This window comes from Ornithorhynchus anatinus, chromosome 12, assembly GCF_004115215.2.
Source record: "Ornithorhynchus anatinus isolate Pmale09 chromosome 12, mOrnAna1.pri.v4, whole genome shotgun sequence".
Taxonomy (NCBI): domain Eukaryota; kingdom Metazoa; phylum Chordata; class Mammalia; order Monotremata; family Ornithorhynchidae; genus Ornithorhynchus; species Ornithorhynchus anatinus.
This window is the reverse complement of record NC_041739.1, coordinates 39,074,762-39,090,222: the sequence shown is the minus strand read 5'-3', so window position 1 is coordinate 39,090,222 and position 15,461 is coordinate 39,074,762. Positions and strand designations below refer to the sequence as shown.

General features: G+C 46.0%; 2 non-coding genes across 2 annotated transcripts; one reads left to right on the top strand and one right to left on the bottom strand.

Moving 5' to 3' along the window:
* Positions 1 to 354: 354 nt before the first annotated feature.
* Positions 355 to 492, bottom strand: LOC114815729. The gene has a single exon (XR_003763532.1). It is a non-coding gene; the product is annotated as a small nucleolar RNA SNORA7 (small nucleolar RNA).
* Positions 493 to 14,542: 14,050 nt separating this feature from the next.
* Positions 14,543 to 14,680, top strand: LOC114815869. Its single transcript, XR_003763671.1, has one exon. It is a non-coding gene; the product is annotated as a small nucleolar RNA SNORA7 (small nucleolar RNA).
* The last annotated feature ends 781 nt before the right edge of the window (positions 14,681 to 15,461 follow it).

Below are 15,461 nucleotides of genomic sequence, written 5' to 3'. Positions count from 1 at the left end.
TTACAGATGAGGTAACTGAGGCCCAGAGAATTTAAGTGACTTGACCAAGGCCACACAGCAGACGTGGCAGAGCCGGGATTAGAACCAAGGTCCTTCTGACTCCCAGGCCCTTGTTCCAAAATGGGCTGCCTTGTCATATGCAGGTGAGTCGTTTCCGACCCATAGCGGCGCCGCGGACACATCTCTCCCGGAACGCCCCGCTCTCCATTCGCAATCGTTCTGGTAGTGGATCTATAGAGTTTTCTTGGTAAAAATTCAGAGGCGGTTTACCACTGTCGCCTTCCGCTCAGCAAACTCGAGCCTCCACCCTCGACTCTCTCCCATGCCGCTGCTGCCCAGCATGGGTGAGTTTTGACTTGTAGCCGATGGCCTTCCACTCGCTAGCCACTGGCCAAGCTAGGAATGGAATGGGTAGGCCTCTGCTTGACTCTCCCTCCTGTAGTTGAGATTGGTAGAGTACTGGAAACTCTCCAGGTGCCACCCTGAGAGGGGAAAATGGGGTGAAGGGCCTGGGAATTGGTCACAAGGCACAGGGGGTTGCCTTGTGTATGAATCTATGGGCACTGCCTCAAAAACAAAAGGTGTAGTTGGTATCACCGGGAAATTCAGTGAAGATACCTGAAGGGCACCCAGGGTTGCTTGCCACTGTGATCACGCTGACGGGCATGAGTATGGCCTTTGGTTTGTGGCCATGTAGGTCACAGAGTGGAGAGTGTTAGTAAGGGCTTAGGGTGGGAAACGGTGTAACCTAGTGGAAAGAGCAAAAACCCGGGGGACCAAGGCCTGGGTCCATCTCTACGTCCCCGCTGTGTGACTTTGGGCAACTCGCTTAACCTCTCTATGCCTTAGTTTCATCCTCTGTAAAATGGGGATGAAATTTCCGTTCTCCCTTCTTCTTAAAGAGTGAGCCTTCTGTGGGACTAGGACTTGTCCAATCTGTTCATAGTGCACCTATCCCAACAGTGTTTAGCACATAATAAGTGCTCGACAAACGCCACTGTTAGTTTTATTACTGCAGGGAAGGAAGGAGGAGCGTAACCCCAGAAGCTATCAGGAAGCAGCGTGGCCTAGTGAAAAGACCATGGGTCTGGGAGTTAAGTACCTTGGTTCTAATCCTGGCTCTGTCCCTTGCCTGCTGTGTGGTCTTGGACAAGTCACCTCACTTGGGGGACAAGGAGGAGGATGAGTCCTTTCCCTTTCTTTTGGTGCACTTGGGTTTCCCAATCCATCCCACCATTTTTCCAGTAACCCTCACTTTTCCCTCCAGCCCCCAAACCAGCTCCACTGCATCACCCTGGGGCTCGATCCCAACATGCCTTCCTCCATCTCAGCTGGAGAGGCAGAAGCACGAGCAGCGGGCAAGGCCACGCCCACGAGATGGAGTGTGCTGAGAAGGCCGCATCTGAGGCAAAGCTTTTATTCTATTTTGTATTTATCCCTGTCCCTGGGTCTTTTGTTGATTTCCTGTTTTTACTGTTTTAGTTTCTCCTCACGTGGCTGTCATCAATCCCCTTCACACTCCACACTTAGATTTGGAAGCCCTTGAGAGTCAGGGGTCCTGTCTAAATCTGGCCCGGGAATTATGGTCCAGCTCTTAGTACAGTGCTTTCCACAAAGTAGGCGCTTAATAAATACTATTACTACCAATATTTCTCCCACCACTTCTATGAAACGAATGTCCTCTGTCTCACCTTTCTTTTCCCCACTTGGGTTTTTCACCAGACCCTATTTCTGGTGAAGCTCTTGAAGAGACATTGGGTCTAACCCGTTGCTTCAGAGTATAAGAAAGAAAGTAGGGAGGGATCAAAGCAAGTTCAAGACTCAAATAAAATTCTGTGAGGTCTTGATTTTTGAAATTGCCAAGGCTGGGCTGGTGATCTAGGTATCTTGTTTGGGATTGTAAACTCCTTGAGGGTAAGGAGAGTCCAGGCCTGGGAGTCAGAGGACCTGGGTTCTAATCCCAGGCTCCACTATTTACCTGTTGTGGGATGACCTTGGACAAGTCCTTTAACTTCACTGAGCTTCAGTTTCCTCATCTGCAAAATGGGGATTCAATACCTGTACTCCATCCTACTTAGATGGTGAGCCCCATGTGGGGCTTGATTATCCCGTATCTACACAACTGCTCAGTTTAGTGCTTAATAAATTCCAGAGCTATCATTATTTACTTGTGTCCTCTTATTGTCTATTTAGTACAATCCTCTGCTCACAATAGGCACTGATCAATGACAGTGATGATGAAGATGATGTAGTGAAGTTGATAGTGATGGTGATGATGATGCTAAAGATCCGATCACATTCAATTATAATAGTAATGCTAATTATGGTTTTTGTTAATAATAATGTTGGTATTTGTTAAGCGCTCACTATGTGCAGAGCACTGTTCTAAGCGCTGGGGGAGATACAGGGTCATCAGGTTGTCCCACGTGAGGCTCACAGTCTTCATCCCCATTTTACAGATGAGGTAACTGCGGCACAGAGAAGTTAAGTGACTTTCCCACAGTCACAGTGCTGAGAGAAGCAGCGTGGCTCAGTGGAAAGAGCACGGGCTTTGGAGTCAGGGCTCATGAGTTCGAATCCCAGCTCTGCCACTTGTCGGCTGTGTGACTGTGGGCAGGTCACTTAACTTCTCTGTGCCTCAGTTCCCTCATCTGTAAAATGGGGATGAAGACTGTGAGCCCCACGTGGGACAACCTGATTCCCTTATGTCTACCCCAGCGCTTAGAACAGTGCTCGGCACATAGTAAGTGCTTAACAAATACCAACATTATTATCATTATTATAAGTGGGAGAGCCGGGATTCAAACCCATGACCTCTGACTCCCGAGCCCATGCTCTTTCCACTGAGCCACGGTAAGTGCTTACTGTGTGCTAGGAACTGTACTGAGCACTGGGGTAGATTCAAGCAAATCGGGTTGGACACAGTCCCTGTCCCACGTGGGGCTCACAGTTTCAATTCCCATTTTGCAGATGAGGTAACCGAGGCACGGAGAAGTGAAGTGACTTACCCCAAATCACACCACAGACCAGTGACAGAGCCAGGATTAGAACCCGTGACCTCTGACTCCCAGGCCCGTGCTGTAATAATAATAATAATGTTGGTATTTGTTAAGCGCTTACTATGTGCCGAGCACTGTTCTAAGCGCTGGGGTAGACACAGGGGAATCCGGTTGTCCCACGTGGGGCTCACAGTTTTAATCCCCATTTTACAGATGAGGTCACGGAGGCACCGAGAAGTTAAGCGACTTGCCCAAAGTCACACAGCTGACAAGTGGTCAAGCCGGGATTCGAACCCATGACCTCTGACTCCAAAGCCCGCGCTCTTGCCACTGAGCCACGCCGCTGCTGTACCCACTACCCCTTGCTCCTTCCCTGGTAGCAATCCAAGGGAACATGGTCTAATGGAGAAATCACTAGGGTAGAATCAAGAGTGCTTATTTCATGCCTGTTTCTATCCTTGTGACCCCTCGAGAGACACTGAGGAAGCTTTTTCTTTGCTTCACTTCCTTCGGCTTTAAAGAGGAGCTCGGAACACCTACCCCACCCTGGTGCTGGGAGATTTAATTAGACGCAAAGTATGCCAGGCACTTGAACTCCTTGGCAAGGGAAGGGAGATAAGTCTGAATCAAAACAGAGGGTATTATTATTGGAGGAAAAACAGCCCTCGTATCCCAGGGGCTCACATAAAATTAGACAAAGAATTGAAACTTATTCACACAGAGAAGATGGCTAAATAGACCTTGAACAAAAAATTCACATTTATACCCACAGGGATAAAGGCACAACTTCAATCACCTGGAAAATAAAAAACACAAGCAAGAACATCCAACTATTCTCCAAAATGGTTACAACCAGTGCCTTTTGACACAAAAAAGCTCTTTCAGTCATTGCACCCAGGTTCAACACTGGTTGCGCATTGTGAAATTTATTTAACAGAAATGATTCAATCCTTATTTTGGAAGTACCGGCAAGAGGATAATAAGAATAAGAGAAAAAGTACCGACCTCAAGAAGCTTACAATCTCAATGTCGGCTCCAGAGCAAGAGTGTGTTGAACGGAGAGGCAGCATGGCCTAGTAGGGGGGTCTGGGCATCAGAAGTTCCATGGGTTCTAATCCCCGCTCCGCCACTTGTCTGCTGTGTGACCCTGGTCAAGTCACTTCACTTCTCTAAGCCTCAGTTATCTCATCTATAAAATATAGTTTAAGACTGTGAGCCCCGTATTATATCTACCCCAACACTTAGTAGAGTGCCTAGCATATAATAAACACTTAAATACCATAAAAAACAAAAACAAAAAAAACCAGCTGTTGCAAGACTGCTTGAGCCAGGGAGATTCCCTAATAGCCTCCTCCCTCCACTGAGATCTTTTCCCGATCTTGTGTCTGATCTGGGCTCCTCCCTTGGTTACTGATTATTTATTGAGAATCTCCTCCGTTGTCATATACAAAAATCAGTTCTGAGATCCTCCCCAAAGCAACCGTGGTGGTAGCTAATCCACAGCTGCACAAGTATCCAAGACTGAGTTAAGTGATGTTTTTTGGCCAGTGAGATTTTTCAGAATTCATACACATGAAATGTTTCACTAGATTTTTTTTGAGCCATTTTCAAAAATTCACCATTTCTCGGTGCCGCTTGCCCATTTGGGGAAAAACCAGTTATCTTTCCTCTCTAATTAGACTAGGGTCCCTGAGGAAATAGAATCAATTTCTGCATCACTTTGTGGCAAAATATAACCCTCCATTTGAAGAATTAAATGCTCCAGGCTAAGCCAATCCAATGGTGAATGCTTGCAATGAATAGAGTGTTCTCTGCTTTGTAAAGCGTGTTCTTCAAAGCCTCACTGAAGGCCCATCTCCTCCAAGAGGCCTTCCCTGATTAAGCCCTCCTTTTCTCTTCTCTCACTCCCTTCTGCATCGCCTTGACTTGCTTCCTTTATTCATCCCCCCCGCCAGCCCCTCAGCACTTATGTACATATCTGTAATTTTATTTATTTATACTAATTCCTGTCTCCCCCTCTAGACCGTAAACTCAATGTGAGCAGGAACTGTGTCTGTTCTAATGCTGTGCTGAATTCTCCCAAGCACTTAGTACGGTGCTCTGCACACAGTAAATGCTCAATCAGTATGACTGACTGCTATCCAGGAGAATATTAAAGCGACCCTCTGGAATTGGAAAATGTGCGGTTAACAGGATGGAGTCCTGGGTTAGGCTATTAGGGGACAGAACTGCACAACCCATCCCAGGGCTCAAAAATATGTCCGCGCTGTGGTCTCCACCAAGCCATTTCTGGAGCAGGTGTGCACAGCTGTTTGTGAAATCGTTTCTGGCTCAATAAGGGCGCAGCTGGAGTGATGAGCACTGAGGAAACTTCTGATGTCCGACCTGTCTGCACGGTAACTATAGTTCTGCAGGTGATCCCAGGAAGAACCCATGATTTGGTGATTGGGGATGTAACCACCAATCACGGAGGGAGAGAGGAGTTCTGTTTTTCCTCAGAGATTCACCTGTGTTATGCTGCACCTTTAAAGTAATAATGATAATAATTGCAGTATTTCTTAAGCTAGATGTCAAGCACTGGGCTAAGCGATGGGATAAAGAAGCAGATGGGAAACAACTCCTGTCTCATATGGGGTTCACAGTCTAAGAAGGAGGGAGAGCAGCTATTTAATCCCCTCTATACAGATTAGTAAACTGAGGTAATGAGAAGCTAAGTGACTTGCTTAAGGTCACGCAGCAGGCAGGTGACAGAGGCCTTCCTAATGGAAGATCCTCTTCATTCCCCTAAGGGAGCTTGAGGGAGCGGACTCAGGGGTTTGGGAGAGAATAGGAGGAAACAACCTCAGCGCCTCAGTCCTAGAGTGCTCTGCTCCCTCGGTTTCTCTTTGGTCCCCCTGAACCTCCCGCAGCCTGCCATCTTCCTGCCTCCCAGCTGGACGCCTTCTCTTCTGTCTTCACCGTGTGAGGAAGAGTTCCTTTAAAAGAACTGGAGGGTCCCTCCCCAGATGGACATTTGCAAAGAGACACATATTGAATGTATTCCCTTCTAGCTCCCCTTTCTTCATATCGTGTGATATCATTAGTTCCCAAACCTCCCTCCCCATAAGTAAATAAACATCAGACACAATGGTTCAAAAGGCTAAGAACCCTCATGGTGACTAAATTTTTTGTGTTTCTATTTTCCTGTCTCACAGTAACTTCCTTTCCATTCACAATACCAGCATCTCATTCCGAGCCCCTACCGCCTTGGCCGTGGTGAAAATGCACATTCATACGGCGGAGGAGGGGGCTCCTGCCACTCGAGGATTGGGGGTGGGGCATTAAAATATAATATTTCAATACACCAAGTGGAGGGTATTTCCTTTCAGGGCTTAGCTGTTATTGTCTGCTGCTGCTGATGTTCGGTTTGAAGCCCGGATAACTTTCGGCACCTCGGAATGGGATTCTTTGTTGTGAAGTAACTTTAGCCTTCAGTTGGCATTCAGTTTTTGTCAATGCCCCAGGGAGACATCTTCCAGATATCTCTTTTAAAAGAAATCCACTGCAGGCACCAGTCTATATAGGGAAGGTACATGGCTTAATGGATAGAGCACGGGCTTGTGAGTCAGAAGATCATGGGTTCTAATCCCGGCTTGGCCACGTGTCTGCTGTGTGACCATGTGGGGCTCTCTCCAATTCGCTTCTCTGGGCCTCGGTTACCTCATCTGTAAAATGGGGATTGAGACTGTGAACCCCACATGGGACGGGGACCGGGTCCAACCCGATTTGCTTGTATCAACCCCAGCGCTTAGTACAGTGCCTGGCACATAGTTAAGTGCTTAACAGATACCATTATTGTTATTATTATTCAAGACACCCAGATCAGTGCATCCGGAAGGGTAGAGATGGGGTTGCCCGGACACGAGTACAAATAAAATGATTTTTTTGGGTTATAGTTGTATTTATTAAGTGATTACTAGGTGTCAAGCACTGTTCTAAGCATAGGGGTCATACCAGTTTATCAGGTAAGACACAGTCCTTGCCCCACATTGGGCTCACAATCTAAATTGGAGGGAGGAGGATTCACTCTCCATTTTACAGATGCGGTAACTGAGGCACAGAGAAGTTAACCGACCCGCCCAATCGCAGCAGAGCTGGGATTAGAAGTCAGGTCCTCTGAATCCCAGGCCTGTGCTCTTTCCACTAGGTCATGCTGCTTCTGATTTGGAATGTGACATAGAAGCTGACAAACATCTTTATGCTTTTATTTTCCCATATATAAAATAAGGACCACGACATCTGCTCTTGATCAGCACCATCAAAGCAATGGGGTTTTTTTAAATGGTATCTGTTAAGTGCTTATTATATGCCAGCCACTGTGCTAAACACTGGGGTAGAAACAAGATAAACAGGTTAGATAGTCCATGTCCTTCAGAGGCCTCACTGTCTTAATCCCCATTTTACAGATGAGGTAAAAGAGAAGTACAGAGAAGTAAAGTGGCTTGCCCAAGGTCAAATAGCAGACAAATGGCAGAGCAGGGATAAGAACCCAGGTCCCTTGACTCCCAGGTCCATGCCCTTTCCACTAGGCCATGTAGCTTCAAAGTTGTCAGAATTGCCTGGAAATTGTGGAAAATGACTGCCACTCACTCTGACATCTTTGGGCAAAAGCAAGATAAAAATGCAAGGAAGCTTGTCACTGTTTCGATTAACAGCAATTCGCACCCAAAAAACCTTGACCAAATGGGAAGGTGACTGTCCAGCAGGAGAACGTGCCCAAATTAAATAACCAGTGATAGATATGGTAATATGTTAACCCGATTCTTAGAATCACAGAGCAAGGAAAGTCCTTGACATTCTCCCAGTCGAACGGTCCACTTTCACTCCGGATCATTATTATTGTTATCATCAACATCATCATCATGATATTTGCTAAACACTTACTATATGTCAAGCACAGTTCTTAGTTCTGGGGTAAGTACAAGGTAATGAGGTTGGCAAAGTCCCTGTCCCCCTTGGAGTTCACAGTCTAAGTAGGACGGGGAACAGAGATTTAATCCTTATTTTACAGTTGTGGAAACTGAGGCACAGAGAAGTGAAGTGATTGCCCAAACTCACACAGCAAGCATTTAGCAGAACCGGGATTAGAGCCCAGGCTATCTGACTCCCAGTCTCTCTCTCGTTCACCCTCAAACCAACCCAATCAGGCAGAAATCCCATTTTTCAAGTCACCAGTGAACTTTCTTTACATCAGGAAATTCTTTATTTTATTTAACTTACATTTGCACACTTTAGCTTAATCCCTTTACCCTTTGTCCACCTTCTGTGGAGACAGAGAACAAATGATAATCCTTGGAAGCTGTGATACTGTCACACCTAGGACTTTTCTTCTCCAGCCCTCCAGGAGCCCACAGAGAAGAAAGGGCTTCGGGGGTGATCGAAGAGTTACCCTTTGTGTTAGATGGTGAGATACTATCCATGACTCTGAGGGCAGCTAAAAAGTTTGATGGCCAACCAACTTTTCATCCCACCCTTTGTGCCTCTAAAGATAATCCCTTGCCGCAGTGATACACCTGATATTTGAAACATCTATTGTTCATTCCTAATCAGCCTTAAACCTCCCTACCTTCTCCCCAAGTCTGTCTCCGCTCCAGAAAGTTTGGCATGAAGCTGAAATACCGCGTGGCCAACAAGTCTCTCTCTGTCAGTCTTCCCGAAGGCTAGGACGCCTTTCTTTTCTCCCTTTTCTACTTCTACGTGGACTTTTTTATAACGATAATAATGTTGGTACTTGTTAAGCGCTTACTGTGTGCCGAGCACTGTTCTAATCACTGGGGTAGATACAGGATGATCAGGTCATCCCACGTGAGGCTCACAGTCTTAATTCCCATTTCATAAGATGAGGGAACTGAGGCACCGAGAAGTGAAGTGACTTGCCCACAGTCACACAGCTAAGTGGCCAAGCTGGCATTCGAACCCATGACCACGGGTATTAACCCTAAGCTTGGTGTTAGCATTCACCACGTCATTTCCAAACGAGACGGGAGGGGAGATCAGTATGAACTGGAGGAGGGTCTGGTCTCACTTCAGGATCTGAAATTTACGCTGGGTTGCCGGGAGTTCCGTCTGCCCAGGGAACAGCCCCCGTATGCTCACGTATGTTCGTGCATGACGTGTTCACTTCCACCTCAAACTCCCAGATAAAGAAGAGGGCCCAAGGGGAGCAGGCTGTGGGGGCTAGGTGCCCGGGGCCGTGTCAATCAACTCAAACCCAAGTAGGAAGGGCTGAATCAATCTGACCAATAAATCAATCAATGGCACTGAGAGGTTTCTGTGTGCAGAGCTCTATGAGGTTGGACTCCTAGAAGGGGAAATCCCACATATTTTGGGGTGGGTTTTCTTCCACCACTTTCTGCTCTTCTAGAAGAATCTGGCTCTCCTTTTCTCTTGTTCTAAGGCCCATGGATCTATGAGTGAATTGTTGGTTTCGAAGTAATTGTTCACAAGAATATGAGTAGGATAAACCACTGGAAGCCCGGGAAATCCATAAAGATGTCCTCTGGAAAACAGGAAGTCACTCTTGCTAAGACTACTGCGTCAAACGCCACTTGAAATTTGTTCAAAACTTTGAACCCACGGTTTTTGAGTGGGTTCGATACTTGGCAGAACAGTTCCACATTCCTAATTATCTCTCTATCTTTGTCTAGACATTGGTGTTGGGACATTTGACACCTGCCCATTTCCACTTTTTTTTCCCACCCCCTCACTGCCAGAAACTCAAATTCTTCCAGCTTGTGAAGCCTTATCTTCTCTCACCAACCCTCAAGGAATTGTTAACTCGTCTCAGAATCTAGGACGGGAAACAGTCACCGGTTTCCTTAGGAACAAAGATTGCTTTCTTACTACCTTTTAGCCGGGGCATATAACACTTTTTTAATAGTATTAGTTAAGCACCGACTATGCTCCAGGCACTGTACTAAGCACTAGGGTAAGATACAAGCTAATCAGGTTGGACACAGTCCATGTCTCACAGGGGTCTCACAATACTAAGCCCCATTTTGCAGATGAGGTAACTGAGGGACGGAGAAGTTAAGTGACTTGCCCAAGGCCACACAGCAGAGAAGTGGCGGAGCGGGATTAAAACTCAAATGCTCTGACTCTCAGGCTTGTGCACTTTCCACTAGACTACACTTCCCCTTAGATTTTTCAGGTAGAAACTCAGCACAGGCCATGTTTCTCTGAGTTTCATCCCCTAATTTTCTCGGAGAACAGAGTTCTACTTGTGCTAACCTAAAATACAAATCTGAAAATGAATGAGCATGATTACCTCCTTGCATCATCCCCTTCTGTCCTGAAAAATCAAAGCTGCAAGAAGTTAAGCATATATTTTGGCTGAAAAATCTTTCCTTTAAAGATTTAACCAGTCCCTGTTAACCTTCTTCATTTCATTCCACTTTTCAACTTAGAAGTAAGCACCCAGAGGTTTTCCATTCTGGCAATTTTCACGTAAATGCTTCATAAATGGAAGGAGAGATCATGATATACAGCACTGTACCCCCGGATAGTATCCAGTGTGGCTCAGTGGAAAGAGCCCGGTCTTGGGAGTCAGAGGTCATGGGTTCGAATCTCGGCTCTACCACTTGTCAGCTGTGTGACTGTGAGCAAGTCACTTAACTCCTCTGTGCCTCAGTTACCTCATCTGTAAAATGGGGATTAAAAAACTGTGAGCCCCACGTGGGACAACCTGATCACCCTGTATCTACCCCAGCACCTAGAACAGTGCTCTGCACATAGTCAGCGCTTAACAAATACCAACATTATTATTATTATCCAACTGATTACTTTGTAACTACCCCAGCGCTTAGAACAGTGCTTGGCACATAGTCAGCGCTTAACAAATACCATTATTAGTATTGTTATTGATAGGTAGAAGGAGAGTTTAAAGCAGGCAGGGGGATGGATAGTAGCGGGGTTAACATTGCCAGGCAGAGTCACCAAGGAGAGTTGATGTTTCCATTTAAAAAGTTTGTGTGGAACTTTTGACTCTGTATAGATGCATTAATTTAATTATTCATCTCTAATTGACATAGTGCACATTTCTAGATAATTTTGGTAAAGAAAAAATCTACCCTTGGTTGAAGGAGGAGGAGGAGGAGGTGAAGGCAGAGACTCCTTTGCCCAGGTGTGCAATCTTTTACCCCATGAGAAATCACTCCATGAATCTGTGCTTCAAAGAATGAAGGGAGCTCATAAGAACAATGCACCCAGAGACTACCTTCTCAATAATAATAAGGGTTGTATTTGTTGAGTGTTTATTTTGCACCAAACATTATGCTAAGCACTGGGGTAGATATAAGATAATCTAGTTACAGTCCTTGTCCCACATGGGGCTTCACAGTCTAAACAGGAGGGAGAATGGGGATGAACCCCCATTTTAAACTGAGGCACAGGGAAGTGAACAGATTGCCCAAGGTAACAGAGCAGGCACATGGCAGAGGCAGAATTCAAACTCAGGTCCCCCAACTCCCTGGACTGTGCTCTTTCCGCTAGGTCACGCTGCTCCTCTAAAAATAGCTAGACATTGAGGTGACACCTTATTTCATCAGTTAAGGTTAAGTTCACTTTCCAAGACAATAAGTACAATTATTCCTCTCTTTAAGTCTATATTAGAGTGACAAATCAGTTACCTGATTTCTGCTTCTTAATTTTTCTTTTTTAGGGTATTAGTTAAGCACTTATTATATACCAGGCTCTGTACTAAGCACTGGGATAGATACAAGCTAATCACATCGGACACAGTCCATTTTCATTCATTCAATCGTATCTACTGAGCGCTTACCGTGTGCAGAACACTGTACCGAACGTTTGGAAGAGTACAATACAACAGTAAGCAGACACGTTCCCTACTCACAACGAGCTTACAGACCGGGGAGGTTGGGGGGGAGACAGACATTAATACGGATAAATAAATTACAGATAAGTGCATACGTGATGTGGGGCTGGGAGGGGAGATGAATTAAGGGAGCACATCAGAGTGATGCGGAAGGGAGAGGGAGAAGAGGAAAGGAGGGCTTTCTTAGGAGGAGATGTGCCTTCAATAAGACTTTCAAATGAGGGGAGAGTAATTGTCTGTCGGATCTGAGGAGGGAGGGAGTTCCAGTCCGGAGGCAGGATATGCGCGAGGGGTCGGAGGCGAGGTAGATGAGATCTAGGCATAGTGAGAAGGTTGGTATTAGAAGAATGAAGTGTGTGGGCTGGGTTGTGGTAAGAGAGTAGCGTGTTGAGGTACGAAGGGGTAACGTGATTGAGTGCTTTAAAGTCAGTGGTGAGGATTTATTATTTGATGTGGAGGTGGATGGCCAACCTCTGGAAGTTATTGAGGAGTGGGGAAACGTGTCCAGAACATTTTTGTAGAAAAGTGATCCCGTCAGCAGAGTCAACTATGGACCGGAGTGGAGAGAGACAGGAGGCAGAGGAGACGGGAGGATGATTCAGCAATCAAGGCAGGGTAGGATAAGTGATGGTATTAACAGGGCAGTAGTTTGGAGGAAGAGGAACGGGTAGATTTTATCGACGTTGTGAAGGCAGGAAGGACAGAGGTTAGCGATGGATTGACTGTGTGGGCTGATTGAGGGAGAGAAGTTGAAAATAACACCAAGGTTACGGGTTTGTGAGGCAGGAAGAATGGTGGTGGCGTCTACAGTGGTTGGAAATTCAGGGGGAAGGCAGAGTTTGAGTGGGAAGATGAGGACTTCTGCTTGGGGCATGTTGAACTTGAGGTGGCAGGAGGACATCTAAGTAGAGATGTCTTGAAGGCAGGAGGAAATGAGAGACTGTAGAGTGGGAGAGAGATCGGGGCTGGAGATGGAGATTTGGGGATCAGGTGGGTATAGTGGTGGTACTTGAAGTCATAGGAGCGAATGAGTTCTCCAAGGGAGTGGATGTAAATGTCCATATCCCAGATGGGCTCCCAGTCTTAATCCCCATTGTACGTATGAGGTAACCGAGGCACAGAGAAGCTAAGGGACTCGCCCAAAGTCACACAACGGCCAGCAGCGTGGCTCAGCGGAAAGAGTATGGGCTTGGGAGTCAGAGGTCATGAGTTCGAATCCTAGCTCTGCCACTTGTCAACTGTGTGACTGTGGGCAAGTCACTTCACTGCTCTGTGCCTCAGTTCCCTCATCTGTAAAATGGGGATTAAGACTGTGAGCCTTAGGTGGCTGTATCTACCCTGTATCTAACCCAGCGCTTAGAACAGTGGTCGGCACATAGTAAGCGCTTAACAAATACCAACGTTAACAGCCGGGATTAGAGCCCAGGATTAAAACCCAAGTCCTCTTCACTTCCAGGCCCTTGCTCTTTCCACTAGGCCATGTTCAGTCTCTAAAATAGACAATGAAAAAACCGAGAAGCACTTTGCATTCTTTTCACATGCTTCACGTAGTCAAGTAGGTAAGCAGCAATCAATCAAACATATTGATTGAGCACTCCCTATGTGCACAGCACTGTACTAAACACTTGGGAGAGTACAACACAATTAGCAGATACATTCCCTGCCCAGCAGCCACGCAGCCTTTGTTTGCTATTGATTTTTAGCACAAGTGCTTCTAGGAAATGGTTAAGATAATAATAATCTATAATAATAATGTTAATACTAAGAATAATATTAATTATGGTATTTGTCAAGGGCTTACTATGTGTCAGTTACTGTATTAAATATTGGGATAGATACAAAGTAATCAGTTTGGATCCAGTCCCTGTCCCACATGGTGCTATCAATCTTAATCCCCATTTGATAGATGAGGTAACTGAGGCACAGAGAAGTGAAGTGACTCGGCCAAGGTCACACAGCAGACAAGTTGGTAGAACTGGCGTTAGAACCCAGGTTCTTCTGGCTCTCAGGCTCGTGCTCTATCCACTAGGCAACACTGATTCCATGCAGGGAACAGTATCCTTTACCCGTTCAGTTGGGCTTCGAGAAGGATTTATTCAGTCACGACAGGCCGTCTTGGGCACAGGAAGTGTTTCCTCCATATAGAAGTCATTCTCGCCTCCCCGTTTTAAGTTGTTCTTAAATCAGAAGCAGTACAGATCAAGTGGCAATGGGATGGAAAGATTACTCTGGCCCCAGCGAAACGCAGTCCAGTTGTAGAGAAAGGGTTTCAATGCCCGGAAACCCATGTAGTCTGAAAAAGTTTGGAGTTTCAGAGAGTAGAACAGCCACAGGAAGGAGACCACACAGTGAGAGCCAGAGTGAAGTGAATTAGATTCGTCTGATGCCAAGAGGTAGGAAAAATAGCTTTGAAAAGGTCAGTTTGGTTTAGGGAGGACTTACTCGATTAGTCTTCTTTTTAATTCTGTTTTGCTTATTTGCATGACTCAGTGGAGAACAAAGGCGAAACACATTTGGATTTATTTTCTCGAGACGTGAAATGTTTTAACAAACCAAGCCTTCCTTGAATGTAGTCAGTGAGCCATTTGAAGGTGTTGCCATGTTGAAATCACAAATCCCCTTATGAACTGGGGAAAAAAATTATTTGAACAGAATGCTTCTGTGACATATTAACCTCTCAGGATCACACCTGGAGAGTTTCCGGTACCCTACCAGTTTCCACTATGAGAGGGAGAGTCATGTAGAGGCCTACCCATTCCATTCCTAGCTTGGGCAGTGGCTAGAGAGTGGAAGATAATCTGCTACAAATTAAAACTCACCTGTGCTGGGCAGCAGGGGAATGGGAAAGAGTTGAGGGTGGAGACTCAATTTTACTGCACAGAAGAAGGTGGCGGGAAACCACTTCTATATCCAAGAAAACTATGGATACACTACCAGAACGACTGCAGGTGGAGGTGGGGTGTTCCGGGAGGGATATGTCCATACAGCCGCTATGTGTCAGAGCCGACTCGAAAGCATAGAACAAGAAATCGTACTAACCCCGATTCCAAGGTCACTAAAGAGGCCCCGAAGAAATTATTAGAGCACCTCCACAACTCTGAATCTGTGTCCAACCCGATTAGCTTGTATCTACCCCAGCTCATAGTACAGCGCTTGGCACACAGTGAGTGTTTAACATGCTACCATTAACTCTCAAATTTATGAAATCTGTTTTGCTTTTCTCATGGCCACTGAACCTATATTGGGTCATTTGAACCAACCAGAGAAGCAGCGTGGCTCAGTGGAAAGAGCACGGGCTTGGGAGTCAGAGATCATGGGTTTGATTCCCGGCTCTGCCACTTGTCAGCTGTGTGACTTTGGGCAAGTCACTTCACTTCTCTGTGCCTCAGTTATCTCATCTGTAAAATGGGGATTAAGACTGTGCACGCCACGTGAGACAACCTGATTCCCTTGTGTCTACCCCAGCGCTTAGAACAGTGCTCTGCCCATAGTAAGCGCTTAACAAATGCCAACATTATTAACCAGAGTTTTTGATCTTTTGAGGATTTCTACCCCTACAGTCTGGAGGTTTCATCTGAGGAAGACCCAAC